General features: G+C 36.8%; 1 long non-coding RNA gene across 1 annotated transcript in view; it reads left to right on the top strand.

The window, feature by feature from the left end:
• LOC128627593 (uncharacterized) overlaps window positions 1–14064 on the top strand; it is a 69069-nt gene extending 55005 nt beyond the window's left edge. The window contains exon 4 of the long non-coding RNA XR_008391841.1: window positions 14044–14064. This is a non-coding gene — a long non-coding RNA (uncharacterized LOC128627593). The remainder of the gene's footprint in view (window positions 1–14043) is intronic.
• Window positions 14065–19308: the final 5244 nt, after the last annotated feature.

A 19308-nucleotide genomic window follows, 5' to 3' on the forward strand; every position in this document is an offset into this window, starting at 1 on the left:
CCCAAATATATAAGGAAAATCTTGGAGGACTTCAAGAAAGATATAGACAGCATCTCACTTCTAGTAGGGAATTTTAACACCGCACTGTCAACAATGGATAGACCTTCCAGACAAAATATCAACATGGATATTGTGGCACTGAATGACTCACTAGATCAAATGAACTTAACTGATATATGTATGGAATCTTTCATCCCAAAGAAGCAAAATAGACATTCTTTCAAATGTACATGGAACGTTTTCAAACATAGACCACATGATAAGACACAAAACAAGCCTCAACAAATTCAAGATAATTGAAATCATATCAAGCATTTTCTTAGACCACAAAGGCTTGAAACTAGAAACCAACCTCAAGGAAAAAAACTCAAAAACATTCAAACTCATGGAGATTGAATAGCATTCTATTAAACAAAAAATGAGTTAATAATAAGGTCAAGGAAGTAAATCAAAAATTCCTGGAAACAAATGAAAATGAACACACTACAGTCCAAACCTATGGGACACAGTGAAGGCAGCCCTGAGAGGGAAATTCATAGCAGTACAGACCTACCTAAAAAAGATAGAAATATTTCAAATAAACAATCTAATCTTACATCTACAAGAACTAGAGGAACAACAACAAACAAAGGTCACAGCAAGTAGAAGGAAGGAAATAACCAAGATCGGAGCAACTAGAACATAGAAACTAGAAGAACAATTCAAAGGATCAGTAAATCCAGGAGTTGGTTCTCTGAAAAGGTAAAATAAATCAACAAGCTTCTAACCAGACTCATCAAGAAAAAAAGAAAGAGGACCAAAATTTAAAAAATCAGAAGTAAAAGAGGAGAAATTACAACTAACACCACAGAAATACAGAAGATTGTAAGAAATTACTACAAGAAACTATATGCCAAGAAATTTGAAAACCTGGGCAAAATGGGCAAATTTCTGGAAAAAAATATAATCTAAAACAGAATCAAGAAGAAGCAGAAGCCTGAACAGACCAATAATAGCAGATGAAATTGAAGGAGTAATCAAAAAACTCCAGCACACAAAAGCCCTGGACTGGATGGTTTCACAAGAGAATTTTAAAAACATTTAAGGAAGAGCTAACCCCTATACTCAAATTATTCAAAAAAATCCAAGAGGGGAGACTCCCAAACTCTTTTTATGAGGCCAGCATCATCCTAATCCCAAAAATAGATAAAGGCAAAACAAAGAAAGAAAACTACAGGCCAATATTGCTGATGAATGTAAGACACCAAAATCCTCAATAAAATATTGGCAAACCACATCCAGCAATACATTAAAAATATCATTAACTATGATCAAGTGGGATTCATCACAGGGATGTAAGGATGGTACAATATTTGCAAATCAATAAATGTAATACAAAACATAAACAAAAGGAAAGACAAAAATCATATGATCATATCAATAGATGTGGAAAAAGCATTTGTTAAGGTACAGAACCCATCTATGATAAAAACTCTCAGCAACGTGAGAGTAGAAGGAGCATACCTCAACCTAATAAAGACCACATATGAGAAAACTACAGCCAGCATCATATTTAATGGGCAAAACCTAAAAGCTTTACCACTAAGATCAGGAACAAGACAAGGGTGTCTGCTTTTACCATTTGTATTCAACATAGTATTAGAAGTTCTAGCCACAGCAATCAGACAAGAAAAAGAAATAAAAGGCATTCAAATTGGAAAGGAGGAAGTAAATCTGTTACTGTTTTCAAATGACAAGATAGTTACATAGTAAACTGTACAGACTCCACCAAAAACCTACATGACCTAGTAAGTAAATTTGGCAGACAGTGCAATACAAAGTCATTATTCAGAAAGAAAGCATTTTTGGACATCAACAATAAAATATCAGAAATCAGGGGAAAATCCCATTTGCTATATAAACAAGAAAAATGAAGTACCTAGGAATAAACCTTACCAATGAGGAATAAACCTTACCTATATTCAGGAAACTACACAACACTGAAGAAAGAAATTAAGGAATACACAAATAAATGGAAGCATATATCCTGTTCATGGATTGGGAAGAATTAATGTCAAAATGTACAAACTAACCAAAGCAATCTGTAGCTTCAATATAATCCTTGGTAAAATACCAATGACTTATTTCACAGATACAAAACAAACATTTCCAAAATTTATATGGAGTCATAAATGACCTGAAATAGTCTCAGCAATTTTGAGAAAGAAACAAAGTAGGAGGAATCATGATACATGATATCAAAGTATGTTACAGGGCCACTGTAATCAAACAGTCCAGTACTGCTGTAAGAACCAACACATAGCCCTGGCTCTTATAGCTCCATGTATTTATTGATCATGGACCTGAGAACCAAGGGGTCACTGGTTCAATTCCCAGTCAGGGCACATGCCTTGGTTGTGGGCCAGGTGCCCATTTGGAGGCATGTGAAAAGCAACTATACATTAATGTTTCTCTCTCTGTCTTTCTCCTTTCCTTCCCTCTCTCTAAAAATAAATAAATATAAACCTTAAATAAAAAGAACAGACATATAGACAATGAAAAAGAATAGAGAGCCCAGAAATAAACCCATGTCTCTATGGTCAATTAATATTTGACAAAGGGGCAGAAGGATAAAATGGAATAAAAATATCCTCTTCAACAAATAGTGTTGGGAGATCTGAACAGCTACATGCAAAAAATGAAACTTGACCACCAACTTACACCATATACAAAAATAAACTTGAAATGAATAAAAGACTTAAATATAAGTTGCAACATCATAAAAGTCCTAGAGGAGAACATAGGGAGGAAAATTTCAGATATTCCACACAGGAATATTTTCACCAATATGTCCCCTAGAGCAAGGGATATAAAGGAAAGAATAAACAAATGGGACTACATTAAATTAAAAGGCTTATGCATGTCAAAGAAAAAATCAGCAAAGTGAAAAGAGAACCAACTGTATGGGAAAACATATTTGCCAGTGATACCTTGGACAAAGTTTTGATCTCCAAAATATATAAAGAACTCACATGACTCCATACCAGGAAAACAAACAATTCAATTTTAAAAAGGGTAAAGGACCTGAATGGACACTTTTACAAGAAGGACGTGCAGAGGGCCCAGAGACAGATGAAAGGATGCTTAGTATCACTAGCCATCAGAGAGACGCAAATTAAAACCACAATGAGATATCACTTCACACAGTCAGAATGGCCATCATAAACAAATCAGCAAACAATAAGTGTTGGTGAGGTTGTGGAGAAAAGAGAACCCTAGTACATTGTTGATGAGAACGCAGGCTGCTGCAGCCACTATGGAAAACATGGAAATTCCTCAAAAAACTCAAAATGGAGTTGCCGTTTGATCTGGCAATTCCACTACTAGAATTATACCATAAGAATCCTGAAGATATGCAATTCAAAAGAAGATATGCACCTCAATGTTCATAGCAGCACAATTTACATTACCCAAGTGCTGGAAGCAACCTAAATGCCCATCAGTAAATGAGTGAATCATAAAACTGTGGTGCATTTACACAATGGAATACTATGCAGCAGAAAGAAACAAAGAGCTCCTACCCCTCATGGCAGCACAGATGGAACTGGAGAGCATTATGCTAAGTGAAATAAGCCAGGCAGTAAAAGACAAATACCGTATGATCTCACCTGTAAGTGGAACCTAATCAACAAAACAAACCAACAAGTTAAACAGAACCAGAGACATGGAAGTAAAGAACAAACTGATAGTGACCAGAGGGGAAAGGGGAGGGGATAAATGGGGGAAAGAAGGGGAAGGATCAAGTCAAGGAACATGTATAAAGGACCCATGGACAAGACAACTGGGTTGGGGAGGATTGAATGTGGAAAGTGGAGGTGGGTATGGTGGGGGGGGTATTGGGGGGAAATTGGGACAACTGTAATTGAACGATAAAATTTTTTAAAAGTTAGATATCATGACAAATAATATTTTTAAAAACTCATGCATTAACTGGTCAGTCATCCAATTATGTTACATCATCAGGATAAGCTTCAAAGAAAAATGTGTTTAAAACTGCAAAAAGCAAATCTGCTAAATCAGTATAGAAAGGACCTTGACACAAAGCTTCATCTCTGGGACATTTATTGAAATTCAGTTTCATACTATTTCCTTATGGAGTTCTGCTTTTCTATATTCCTGGAAAATAAAGTCAAATTTGACAAACATACTGGTTAATCACATTCTGCAAAATTAGATTATATTTTTATATTTCTACAGAAATATTTCAGTGACTATTTTTAGAAGAATAGAAAAGGTAATGAGAACTCATAAAATAATGACATACTCAAACTCTTTAAAACTATTTTCTTTAATTTCTAAATTTTCAACAATATTCTTATTATAGATTTAATTTTTATAGATTATAGATTATAATTTTTAAATCACACCAAAAAATAAAAACACTAAAGGTTGAGACCTAAGAGGTGTTCATGACAATTTGTTCTGTTTTTAACCAGATTTTATACATCTTATCTATAGTCACTGCCCAAAAAGTCCTATAACAAATACGAGCATAAAAGGCTTTCAGCTTTTGAGGGTGAAGATGAAGCTTATTTGATTTTGTGTCTGCAGCAGCTGGTGAGGTGCCTCACACCTCAAAGGCATTCACCAGTATTTGTTGAATGAGAAGAAAGAGGATCTTGAGGTATCATAGATGCAAATGCAGGACAGATTAATCTGTTTAAAATTCCATTTTACTATGCAATCCTGCTCACAAACCTATGCTGCTGTTTTGAAAATTTTTCCCATAGGATAGCATTCCAGATAGAATACAGAGCATCTGGTTAAATGTGAGTGTCAGACAAACTATGAACAATTTTGTCATATAAGGACGTCCCAAATATTGTATGTATAATTGTATTACATATATGAGACATATTTATACTAAAACATTATTGTGTAACTGAAATTCATATTTAACTGGGCATCCTATATTTTTATTTGCTAAATTAGGCAACCCTCCCATAGGATTCAATACAAATTTCTATTTTATTATGGTTTTAAAAATGACTTAATTACCAGGCATATTGGGTAGAGATGGCCAAACAGTGAAGTAAGCTAGGCATCAGCAGAGTAACTAATATCTATCATTTTTATGAACTTATTAAGTTTAGAAACAAATAATCCAATAAAGTAAACAGGAGAATAATCTTGAAGTTCAGAACTCTGTTTTGAGTCCTGATCCTCCAATTAAGTGACCAAATGCTATTAAAAAGCCATTTATCCTCTACAACTTTGTAAAATAATCCTAATTTCTTTACTGCTAACTGCTCTACTCTGAATGTTTGTGTCCCCTCAAAATTAATATGTTAAAACCTAATCCTCAATGTGATGGTATTAGGAGGTAAGGCCTTTGGAAACTGTTAGGTCATAAGGGTGGAGGTCTCATGAATGGGACTAGTGCCTTTATGGAAGAGAACCCAGAGAGCCCCCTCGTCGCTTGGTCATGTGATAAAACAGTAAGGTGACCATCTAGGAACAAAGAATAAGGACCTCACCAGACATCAAATCCGCCAGTGCTGTGATCTTGGACTTCCCAGCCTCCAGAACTAGGAGAAATAAATTATTCATAAAACATCCAGTCTATGGTATTATTATTACAGCCTGATGGATGAAGACATTAACCATTTTGCTTGCCCCATTCCCACCATTTTGTATGCATCTCTATAATATATGTACATACGAGCATATACATGTTATTTTTCATTTACAAAAATGGTATCCTATTTCACAAATTACACGGACACTTTTGTGTTCATTTAAAATTTTAAATGTCTAAAAGCACCTTTCTTTCTTCTTCTTTTTTAAATTTTATTTATTTTTCAAGTACAGTTTTTTGTCTATTTCTCCCATCCCAGCCTCCCTCTTTCTTATTTTTTTAAGATTTTATTTATTTATTTTTAGAGAGAAGGAAAATGAGGGAGAAAGAGAGGGAGAAACATCAATGTGTGGTTGCCTCTCATGTGTCCCCTACTGGGGACCTGGCCTGCAACCCAGGCATGTGCCCTGGGAATAGAACTGGCAACCCGTTGCTTCCCAGGCCTGTGCTCAATCCACTGAGCTACAGCAGACAAGGCTAAAAGCACCTTTGTTTCTAAATGGATAATATACACACATTGTGCAGGCAAACTCAAAAATGTCCCTCCTATGATCTCCAACTACTGGTGTTTGTGCCCTTGTGTAAGCCCTTCCCTTGGGTGTGGGATGGCCTAATGACTTGTTCTAAAAACTGGAATAGGGCAAAAGTGGTGGGATATCCCTTCCATGATCAGCTTACAGAAATGGCTTACTTCAGTGTTGTTAGCACACCCCTTCAATAGCCCTCTCAGTTTTTGTGCTTGGATGAACCAAGCTGCCATGTTGGAGAGGAAGTAGGGAGGTCTCCAGCCAAAAAACAACTAGGAACTGAAGCTCTAAGTCCAACAGTCCTCAAGGAATTGAATCCTGCCCACAACTGTATAAGCTTGGAAGCAGACCCTCTCACAGTTGAACCTTCAGGTAATGCTTCAGCCTTGGCCAACATCTCACAGCTTTGCAAAGACCCTGGTGCAAAGGACCCAGCTAAGCCATACCTGGATTCCTGACCCACAGACACTGAGGGAATAAACGTGGGTTGTTTTAAGCTGCTACATTTGTGGTAATTTTGCTACTCAGTAATAAATAGCTAATGCACTCATTATACAAAATTTAAAAGCTATAAAGTTTATCTACATGGAAATTTAAGTATCCTTTCCACTCTTGTTTCTAGTCAATCAGATCCCTTTCCCAGAGGCAACCCCTGTTACAAACATCAAATTAGATCATCAGATAAGTGACAGATAAGTGTCAAATGAATGCATGGCAGAAATTCCAACCACATTTACAAGGTTGTACTTAATGAGCTATAGCATATGACCAAAATGAGACCTGAGAATCATTTGACATTTATCTTTAATATCACTGATTCAGTGTCCTACGCTGACTGTAAGGACAGCATTATCAGGCTGAGTGAGAACAAAACAGAAAGAATTGTATTATCACATGCTTCAAAGCCAGGTCCATGCACTTGAAAACACACATGGACAGTTCATCACATCTCAAAAATGACTTAATGTAGCTAGAAATGAACCCAAACCTCTTCTCTGATCTCCATTCTTGTGGTTTTCTGCCCATCTAGAACCTGAGTTGTCTTAACATGAAAAGGGAGCCATAAATCAAGAATTATCCCTACTTTCTCAAAGCCCTGCGTTCTTACCATCCATCTTCCAGCTTCTTCGGAGATTCTAGGACTAAAGTAACGGTACTAGATTGGGAAATATTATCTGTAATAGCCAAGCAGATACATACAATCCACACTTTTTAATTATATTGACTGAATTAGTATCTTAAGCACTTGGTACTAATTGTTATTTCAAAGCAATTAAATTAATATTTATAAGCCAATGTTTAGAACTAGACATTTTATATTTTTGTGCTAGACTTAACTCACACATAAATTATATTGATTTATTAGTGTTCTTTCCCCAAATATCTCAATATTTATTTTATACTTTTATGTTTCATGATTTTAAAAAAATCTCAAATCCTCCATGTGAGAAGATCTATACTTAGATATTCACGTGTTCACACATACCTGGCACAGTTGGATAAAAGTTTAACAGATTTTATTTTCTGGTCCTTGTTCTCCTGCCCAGTTGGTTGAAACCCAGGGTAGAAGATAAGACCACAAGAGGTAAATCAGTTGCCCAATTTTACAAAAATATTATGAAAGTAAACAACACTTTGGAAAATAAACTTCCTGTGTGTATAATTCATATTCTTTTTCTTAATAAGGAAAAATTAGGTGTTTATCATTAATCACCAGTCAAAAATTATGAGATTTAACTGAAAGTGTATCATCTTTAACCTTTTAAATTAAAAATACCATCATTTCTAAGATACAAACTGGATTCCTAAGACAGCAAGCTAGATGAAGCCAGATGTATGTTTGAAATCTTACTAGAGGTTAAGACACCACAAGTTTACTTGTGTCTGAACCAACCCCACATAAACAAAAATAAAGTGAAACCCCTGCCTGCGATGCTTTGGCACTGTCTAAAAGCAGGAAAAGACCACTTTCCTGACCCGGCCTCCACTTCCGCCCCAACCCAGACATGTGGGTGTACCAGCTCTGCTGATATGCCACACATGACCTCTCTTACTACTTTCACTGAGAACTCTGACTCGCCCCTGGCCAAGCTATGACCCACAGACCAAAGGCCACCGTGGGGAATATCAGTAAAATATACAGGAAAGGCTCCCAACCATAAGCAGTTTCTGACCTAACCTACTGCTTCCTCTAATTATGGTCATCTCCATATTAGGAACCATGGTGGACTATTTTTAAATTCTTCAAGATTTCCTAGAATATGCCACCCACACAATATTTGATATGGTAAAAGGCAACTAAGACTATAATTAATCTATAAACACATTCCTACAAGGGAACAGAAGTCATCCAAAACCTTCAAAGAGTGTAGGGTTGGGCTAAAATTGGTTTACAGTTGTTTGTGTGGAAAATAATACAATAATTAATAAATAATAATTCAAAAATAAACTCTGGGTTCTTCATACTAATAATCGTAAACCTACTTTTGCCCACCCCAGTATAACTAGATACATTGATTTTCACTTCATCCCCACCTGATCCGTGGTGAACAGCCCAAAAAGCAAAAGGTGCCCTAAAAGACCGGTGGCCTACTTAAATAGAAAAAGTAAATGACGCTGTGTGAATAATCAGAAGTGTCAAAATGGGTTTGTTATCTATTGGGAGATAGCTATAGCCTGTCTTCTCAGAGGCAAACTAACTTAACAAGATTTAATAGATCATGTGGTATAGTCAAGATAAAGTCAGGTTCCCTGGTTTCCTACATTGGACACTAACTATCCACTAAAACTTGCACCAAGGCTAATTCTCTTCTGGTAGAAGTGGTAAAAAAAAATCAGAGAACTAAGAGAAACCTGCTACCCTAATCACTTAAAATATCTACTAAAACTTTTTTTGGAATAAAATGAGATGATATGCCACCTTCTTTTGGGTTAAGTAAGTCACATACTTACTGTATAAAATAATCAACTTCAATTTTTAACACAATAGTTATTTCACAGGAACTAGTTCAGGGTTTTAAGAATGAGAAAGCAAAAATAAACAGAAAATTCTGTATTATAGATTAAAATTATATATATAAACTTATGAGACCATAATATCAATCCAGTCTCATGAGTCTAGTGATCTGGAACATAGATGCCAATGTTCAGAAACTATGGACTGAGCACTATTGTGTGTAAGCAGTTGCACTGAGGTGACACAGATATCAGGGACTTAAGGCAATAGAGCAATTTTTGGTTCATATAATATTCAATACCTGGGTTCCTTGTCAGCAGACACCTCAAACTCTCTCCTCATTGGGTATCTGCTCTCAAAAAATGTATCCCAGTCCTCTCCATTTAGCCAAAGTGTAAGGAAAAAGAACATAGAGGTGGTACACTTAGGCTTTAGGCACTTCAGCCTGAAAATGAAACATTTCACTTTAGTTCATGTTCTATTCACAAGAACCAGTTGGACGTTATACCCAGGTGGAAGAGAGGCTGAGGAAATGTAGTTTTAGCTGGGCAGCTGCTTCCCAGAAATTACTCTGAAGAAGAGGTGTACAGCCAGCAATACCTGCCACAATTATTATGGTTGATGCCATAAGAAATTCAAAGGTAGTAAGACATAAGGCTAACTAGGAGATATGCCTTTGTCTAGCTATGTTGTACCTGTTAAAATATAATAAGCAGTTCACTTGAAGTTTAGCTGATTAAGACAATGAATATTTTAGGTATATAAAATATGAAGCTAATGATATTAACCCACAATTCATAATCACACCTTTTGAATTGGTGATTCACAGCAGTGTGTGATTAGCAGAACTGTATTAATGTTTTCTGACATCATACAACTCATAACCATACCACAACATTAGCTGGATGGAATATGTAGAAAAATAAAACTTTGCATTTTTATCAGATTCGAACCTCCTAAAAATAAAATTATTCACTCTCTTTACAAGATTTCCTATCAATATTATCGTAGCTGATTGCTTTTGTTGTATGCTTACTTGTTTGTTTGTTTTTTCTCAACAAAGTTTGGTCAAAGTTGGATGCTATAATCTTAATTCACACCTTGGTAGTTAGTATCTAACACCAGCTCCTCTTCTGCATGCACTGCAGCATGCTCTTGGAAGCTTTTCCTATCCATTTGGGGAGAACGAGCCACTCCCTCTCTTGGGCCTCTACTTTTCCTGTAAATAAATGCTCAAAGATTTTCGCAAGGAGTGAATTAGATTATATATTTAGAAGTGACTGTATAGTAAATAGCTTCTATTATACTCTTCTGAAAAATTGAGATGATAATACTGAATTCATGAAGTTGTTAGGAATAGTAGGCATCATGCATATTTAAATCTCGTAGGAAAATAAAATCTAGTAGGAAAATTTTCATGGAAAATTATATGTTCTCCATGAACACATATAATTACCATTTTATTGCCATTATTATTTTTAATATCTCTCCTTTTAACAAGCAAAAGCAGAAGTTCTAGGCTTACTCTTTTCTGCCATGAAAAGGTATATGCTGAAGGCATAGTAATTACAAGAAAGTATTTCTTAGGAGAAAAATGTAGTAGAAATTTGTTCAGCATAAAATGGGTAAAAAGAAGACAGAATTTAGTCATAAACTTTGATTCTAAATAACTCTTGAACATCTTCAACACACATAAAGTGAAATTAATAAGTGGTCTAGACCAATCATAAATATAGGTGCTTGGAAATAAAGGGATGTAAGAACAAGAATGAAAAATCTAAAAACATCTCCAGATTATGAAGAAGGCTTATTCTTCTGATCTATTTGGCAACAAAGTTGTCTCCTAAAACCACAGGTGACATTTTCCAGGAAAGAAGCAAGATCACCTCTTCAGTCACTTTCTCCTCAGTCTCCCACTCTTGGTGTAACAGAATCTGAAATAAATTCATGTGATCCATACTGAGAAAACACCTCTAGAAAACCCATATTTAGGGAGATACATATAAAAAGTTCTCAGAACATCATGGCTTAACTTATTATAATCATAAGTTGGGAGTGATTTCCCTCCTTTAAAAAAAGATTTTTTTTACTAATACTATTTTAGTAAATAACCTCCATAATTTTTTAAATTTTTTAAAATATATTTTATTAATTATTCCATTACAGTTGTTTTATTCCCCCTTCATTCCCCTCCACCCTGCATACCCCCTCCCCCACCATTCCCCCCTTTAGTTTATGACCACGTGTCTCAAGGTCTTTAGATTCTATATTTCCCATTCTATTCTTGCCCTCCCCCCTAGCTATTTTCTACCTACCATCTATGCTACTTATTTTCTGTATCTTCTCTCCCCTTTTCCTTCTCTCACTCCCCTGTTGCTAGCCCTCCATGTGATCTTCATTTCTATGGTTCTGCTCCTGATCTAGCTGTCCTCTTAGTTTGCTTTTGTTTTAGGTATGGTTCTTAATAACTGTGAGTTTGCTATCCTTTCACTGTTTATATTTTTTCTCTTCTTTTTCTTAGATAAATCCCTTTGACATTTCATATAATAAGGGCTTGGTGATGATTAACTTCTTGAATTTGATCTTATCTGAGAAGCACTTTATCTGCCCTTCCATTCTAAATGAAAGCTTTGCTGGATAGAGCAATCTTGGATGTAGGTCTTTGGATTTCATGACTTGGAATACTTCTTTCCAGCCCCTTCTTGCCTGGAAGGTCTCTTTTGAGAAATCAGATGACAGTCTGATGGGAATTCCTTTGTAGGTGACTGTTCTCTTATCTCTTGCTGCTTCTAGGATTCTCTCCTTCATTTTAATCTTGGTTAATGTAATTATGATGTGCCTTGGTATGTTCCTTCTTGGGTCCAACTTCTTTGGGACTCTCTGAGCTTCCTGGACTTCCTGGAAGTCTATTTCCTTTGCCAGATTGGGGAAGTTCTCCTTTATTATTTGTTCAAATAAATTTTCCACTTGTGGCTGTTCCTCTTCCCCTTCTGGTACCCCTATAATTTGGATGTTGAAATGTTTAAAGATGTCCTGGAGGTTCCTAAGCCTCTCCTCATTTTTTTGAATTCTTGTTTCTTCATCCTTTTCTGTTTGGTCATTTTTTTCCTTCTTCTGGTCCATTCCTTTTATTTGAGTCCCAGTTTCCTTTCCATTACTATTGGTTTCCTGTGCATTTCCCTTCATTTCAATTAGTTTAGCCTTCATATGTTCCTCTAATTTGTGACTAAAATCAACCAGTTCTGTGAGCATCCTGATCACCAGTGTTTTGAACTGTGCATATGAAAGTTTAGCTATTTCTTCATTGCTCAGATTTATGGGCTCTGGGGCTCTGAGTTGTTCTTTAGCCCTGTTTTGATCTGTTCGTGCCTGTTAGGTATGAGGAGTGGAGCCTTAGTTGTTCACCAGGGTGGGACCACCCAGGTTGCAGGTTTGTGACGCTGTATGTGGGGGCGGGGTCAGAGAGGGACAATGGTGGTTCCCTCTGCTCCTTCCTGCTGCTGGGGCCTGCGTGGTCTGTCTCACTGCTAGCTCCTTCACTGGTTTATCTGCTCGTGAATGTGTGACCGTAATCAGCCCTAAGTGGCTCCACTGCCTTGCACCCTCAGTGGGTTCAATGCCTTTCGCCCTCAGTGGGTCTGCCTGCTTCTCCACACCTGGGATCCGCCCACGGCTGCTGGCGCATGTGGGTCTCTCACCAGGGTCGGTCTGGTGGATCTTTCCTGCCCGACCCCGCTCTGCTGCTGGCTCTGCCCCTCTTACTGGTTTGGCTGAAGGGTTCATTGTTGTCAGACTTCCGTGTAGTTCAATTTTCTGTGGTTTGACTGTGTTTTTGTTGCTAAAACTTTGTTATTTTTAAACTTAGTTGTGCGAGAAGGCACAGTGCTTCCACCTACGCCTCCATCTTGGTGGAAGTCTGTAATAACCTCCATAATTTATATCTGGTTTAAATACATCAAAACACATAAAAGTTTACTTAAAAACATCTTAGACTCAACTTTTACTTGACTTGACTACCTACTGCAGATTCAGTGCCAAAATCTACTTCTGGTTTTTAATCTGTTTCTCAATGCCATCCCTATTCCTACACCCTGCTTGCTCTTCCTGTTATAATGTCAACATTTTATTCCTCCTGGATTTTTAAAAAGTTAGAGAACTTAAGAGTTGAAACTGATGTCAAAAATAATCCAGATTAACTCCATCAAGAAACTGGACAAGTACAGGGCTTGCCAGAACCTTGTAGTGAGAGGAAAAGATCCTGGCTCTTTAGACTCTGCAACAGCATCTTAAAAATGAGTGTAGAAATTGTTCTCAGAGTCCAGCAATTGCTCCAGCTCCCTGACCTGGTAGTATAGTAGTGCCCCCTTCTCCACCAGGGACACATCCAAGACCCCCCAGTGCATTCCTGAAACCACAGATAGTACTGTACCCTACATACACTATTTTTGCCATACATACATACTTATGATAAAGTATAAATTTAATTTCTAAATTAGGTACAGTAAGAGATGAACAACAGTATCTAATAATAAAATAGAACAATTGTGATAACATATTGTAATAAAAATACAGAAATGTGGTTTCTCTTTCTCACAATATGTCATTGTACTGTACTCACCTTGTCATGTAAAGGAAGCACTTTATGGCTTCTCTTTGGCATATCCCAATTGCCAGTATCAGTACTCTTGGCTATTGGGTCATTATTGAGTCAAACAAGGGTTATGTGAACACAAGCACTCCAATACTTCAGCAGTGGATCTGATAACCCACAGGGCTGCTAAATGACTTACAGGTGAGGAGTATGCAGTGCGCGGAGACATTGACTGAAACATTGGACAAAGGGACAAGTCACAACCTGGGTAGAATGGTGTGGGACTCACAAGATTTCATCAGACTACTCAGAATGGCGCACATTTTAAAACTAACAAATTATGTGTTTTCAGAATTCGCATTTAACATTTTTGGACCATGGCTGACTGCGGGTAACTGAAACTTCAAAAAGCTAAATGGCAGATAAGGGGGACTACTGTAAATGCGGGCAACACACAGAGCGCCTTAGGATTAAGCATATTAAAGTAGTTCCCAAACTCCATTCATCTGTTCCCAAACTGTACTGTGCCCGGTAGGAAACTGTTGACAAAAACATGTGTAAGATGTAGTGCCTGCCTGCTGGGAGTTTACTTGTCAGTGTTAGGAGGCAAGCATGTAAGGTCAATAAAGTAACACAGGTGCTGTGACAAATGGTGGGCAGGGTACCTTATGGGAACAAAAGTGGGAGTGATTATTTCTATTTAGGTTTTTTTAAAAAGGCTTCATCAGGGATGCCTTGATGCTTGTTGTGATGTCTGGAAAGATGTAAAAATATTTCACAGGGAGGTGTGGATGGTGCTGGATGGATATTGTAGACATGGAATGTGAGCAAAGGGTTGGAGACTTGAAACTGCCTGGCACATCAGGGAGCTCCGAGTGGCTGTGTACTTGTTCCACAGAGTATATGCAGGAGGGGAGTTGGTGAGATAAGGCTGGAGAGATGAAGAAAGCCAGGTCTCAGAGGCCCTCATGTTCTGTAAAAACTAGCTTTCACCTTGACATAGAAATATTGCCTCGAGTTCTCACATGTAATCCACTCTGCCTGATAGCAACTTCTAATAGTGCCTAGAAAAGAAGTTCGATTTGGGGCTTTATGAAAGCAACAGAAAAGAATTGTCAGGAATGACTTCACTTAATAAAAATATACATTTTTATATAATTTTATACATTATAAAATTAGATTTTTCTTTACTGCATATGCATATTTATGTAAAATATTTTCATTACTGCATATTTATATGCATAAATTTGTTGGCACGTAAACTGCTAAGGGGTAAGCATATATTAGAACTTACACTCTATTGAAGAATTCAAATATTAAAGAAATCAAATTTTAATTACTAGTTATCTTAAATAATATTTTTTAAAAACATAAATGTTTTATCACAGAATAGGGGCATTAACAGGAGGTATTCTTTAACTGAAATTGGCAAAAACAATAACTCTTGGCCAGGTGTGGCTACAAAATGTGTGTTCATTGGAGCAAAACTGAAGATATGTGCCAAGAACAAGACCTCACACCCTCCCAGCTACTGCTTGTGTTGCTGGGTTTTGTCTTCTTCTGTTCTGCACTGACATGGTCACTTTTTCATGTCAACCTTATCATTGATTCTCTGCCAAAAATTATTCAAACACCAGATTTTAAATAAGAATTTAAATAAACTGATTTCAAAGATTGCTTCTCTCCCCTCAAATACATTCTGCAAAGTGCCTGTCGCTGGTTGATTGGTGCTGCAAATGTGTTTTTCATGCTAAAATGGGCCTGCAGCTGATAATCTCTATTTGTACATCTCTGCAGCTTTCCAACTCCCCCTCTTTAGGTTCTCTCTGGTTTCAGGCTCCTGGATTGTTGCTTGTGTTGCTTCAGGTAGAGCGTTCTATGCTACTGTGATTGATTTGGGATGGGAAGAGAGACTCCTGTTTGGGTCCAATCCCAAATACCCATCCCTTCAACTCTATACAGTGGACACAGGGTCTCTACTGTATGCTTTCTCTGGCCACAGCTCCACTGAGTTTACTGTTTAACCATGCCCCTTAACCTCAGTGGCTACACAAGTTCCAAATTTCTTAGTTAATTTTCATGAAGAAATGGGCTCCATGAGGGTAAAAATGATATCATTTTAAGAAAAACATTATTTAAGTCCATGTTAAAGAATCTATCATTTAAAAAGTGCTAATGTCCTCAGAGTTAGTGATAATACTTTCATAAAGAAATGCTGTTATCATCTTAAGTATTGGCAAATATTCGCTATCATATTGATGTGTGATATAGGGGTTCAAGCATGGTGCCTGTGCATTGCATTGATAAGCAAGACCTATATGCTCAGAATTCATTGTTATGGGTAGAGAATTAAATGGTTAATCATTAAGAATTTAATAAATATTTACTCTATAACAATTCTGTGGGTCTTAAGTGATTTTTTATTTGTTTTAAGTAAAACTAGTGTCCACTGACAGTAAGACCACTTTTTCAGGAGCTAAATTTTGTTGACTAAATTATTAAGCAATGGAATAAAAAGTTTTGTGATATTTTTTTTATATTTCTAAAATGTTCTAACTTCATGTATGAACTTAAAAATGGCATCCTCTTATCTTTCACCCTTGTCTCCCTCCCTCTAATAAATGATGCCCCTCTTCCCTGGACCGCAAATGAGGAAAACTCTGGCAGGCTTCTGATTACCTGTAACCTCCAATTTGTCCATGACAGGTTGGTGCTGGTATCAAAATATCAAGTTTTTACCTGAAGCTTAATTCAAGGGGAAAATATAATTATTTACAGAGCCAAAAGAATTGAAATAGTCTATTATGCTTTCCTAAGTAGAATATAAATATAAATATCTAAGTAAACTAGAAGCTGGTAATAAAGTCCACCAAAACAGTGACATCTGGACACTTACATTTTTCTATTACATGGGAATTTTCATGTAATTCTTGAAAAAATATCCTTAAATGTTCCCATAAGTCTACTTAGTGTCTATATTTTATTATCACAAGCCACTCTTTATTCCAATTTAACAACTAAACTTTTCCCTTTCCACATACAAGATTTGCAGGGGATTTGGTCATTTTGACCTTTTGATTCTAACAACCAAGTGTTAGCCTAATCAAGAATGGAAATAGTGTGGAAATGTTACAGATTAAGCTTCTCTGGTGTAAATAATTGAAAATGTTAATTCCGACCGTTGGAAAATCTCACTCAGAAAAGAAAAATGTGTCAGGAGCGTGTTTTATGAAAAAAAAAGAAGTATGAGCCTCTTCAAAGTGAGAATGACACAGTCTCCATTTCGTACTTTACAGAACTGCCTCCATTCTAAATCACTTCATCTTCTCATCTCAGAAGCATCCCAGCCACATTCTCTACCCATGAATTCACGGTCCTTTACTGAGTGAGACCTCGGGGTCTGAAACCTTTTGAGTGAGTGTGGGACCTGGGGAAGAGACGAAGCGTCCACCTGGGATGGCTGAATGACAACCACAGGGCAGAACAAGAATGCTCTTTGTGTTCCCTCTTACTGCGTAGCGGGTCATTGTCGGGAAATGTTTGCTCGCCTGGCATTCCAAGAAATGAAAGGTCCCTCAACTGTTTTAGAGTTCTGTGAAGTACATGAATGTCCTATCCTGCCAGGATAAGAAACTGAGGGAACCAGATTGTGGTCTGAAATCCTTTTCCGAAACGCTGCCACCGTGTGGCACTTTGGAGACACGACCGGAAGAGTCCTGGGCTGGGTCATATGGTTCATCTCAGGATGGCTGGGTTCCAGGGAAATCTATTCCTATAACTCTCAACGTTCATATTAAATCATTTCCGCGGACACAGAGTAAACCATTATGGATACTGTGGAAATCTTGTTGTTTTTAGAGTTTGTGAACTTCCCCCCTACTAAACCAGCAGGATGGCAAACTTACGTGCGTAATGTGTTTAAAGAGGCAGGAAAAAACAGTGTCTTTAAAAGCAGAAATAAAAAGTCTGTTTTGCCACTTTTTAAACTGTATATCATATTTTATAGAGATAGCTACCATCTGAATTACTAAAATATGTGCTTAGAACCCACAAATCAATAATATCCATCCATTTGGAATGTATCCAATTTAAGAGCCGTATCCTCCATGCACACATGCACTAAGTGCCCATACAACCTACAGATGAGTTATACTGCTGCCACCATAATAACTTATTTAATCCATATTTATATTAAAGTAAATATTTGGTAGATAGAAGCTGACACCTTAAATAGAACTAATAATAATGGGTCTGTTTCTCTTTAATCTCACTTCACATATGAATCTTAAAATGGCAATATGAAGTAAATAAATAGTGCTATCTCCATTTCACAACTGAGAAACTTACAGAAGGAAATTACAAAATCTCAAGACAATATTAAACACTTTAAATGGACTGAGAGCTCTGCTAGCCCTAATTTCTGTTCCAATATTCAAACTTCATCTGTGATTTTCTTTCATTCAAACCCCTTTTAAACACCCACAAAAAACTTTAAATGTATATTTTATATTTTCTTATTAAGTCATTGACTTTATATATTCTGAAGGAAAAACTAGAAAAAGATAATTCAGAAAGCACATCCTTCTCTTTAGAGGTGTGCAAAGCACACTACTGACGCACACAACAGAAATACCTTACATCCAGTCTCATTCCAATAACCCATTGCATCTAAAGACACTGCAAATCACAAGGACTTGCTCCCCCTAAATTTCAGTGATAGTTAACACAGTGCTTAAAATATGCATATAATATGAGCCAAGCATTTTTGTTTTCTACATACTATTCATTTTAGCCTCTCAAAACCCCCACGAGCTAGGTAACAGTGTGTGCATGGGACAGATGGGAAAACAGGTGTAGGTCGACTAAGGTCCTAAAGCTATTTAGTGGCAAAGTGGGACTCAAAGGCACTCTGGCTCCCACAGCAGCACTCTCAAGAAATCACACTGCTCTTAGTTAGGAGCTACTTGACTTCTGTAGCATCTAAAGTAAATTGCCATTCTTCTATTTTGTATAGCGAGTTACCAGATTAATCACCTCCAAACAATTCAAACAGTGTGACAAAAATCCATGTCCTTGAAAGGTCATCATAATTCCAATTTAATGGGCCTGGACATGGATTTTAATGTTATTAATGCCATTTGTCTAAATGACAAGCTGCTGCATACTTGAAATCACAAAAGCAAGCTTCAGCACAAAAGGATGGAGGAAGGGTGTCTGAGCTCTTCATACACCTGAACAATAAGCTCGTAGCTCCTAAATAAGTATAATTGAAAGGCAAGTTCAGTTGCATATATTACCTTAATCATTTTTAAACTCAAAGAAACAAAAACCCATTCTATTTCATTTTATTTAGGACTGATTTATATCCATATATTTTCTTCTAATTCAGAAGTTATAAAGTCATTGTAAGAACTAGTCACTTCCTCATTTTTAATGGGACTCCAAGCTGCTTTTTAATAATGCTGAATGCCTTCCCATAAATGAAAATGCCAGTTAATATTGTAGATAAGTAATGTTTTAACTCTGTGTGTGTGTGTGTGTGTGTGTACCACAAAACCAGAAAGGGAAGTGTGGGAGCAAGTGGGTTGGACAGTGGCAAAAAAAACCTCATGACACA

Source organism: Artibeus jamaicensis, unplaced genomic scaffold (genome assembly GCF_021234435.1).
Source record: "Artibeus jamaicensis isolate MK-2021 breed Jamaican fruit bat unplaced genomic scaffold, CSHL_Jam_final contig_452, whole genome shotgun sequence".
Lineage (NCBI taxonomy): Eukaryota > Metazoa > Chordata > Mammalia > Chiroptera > Phyllostomidae > Artibeus > Artibeus jamaicensis.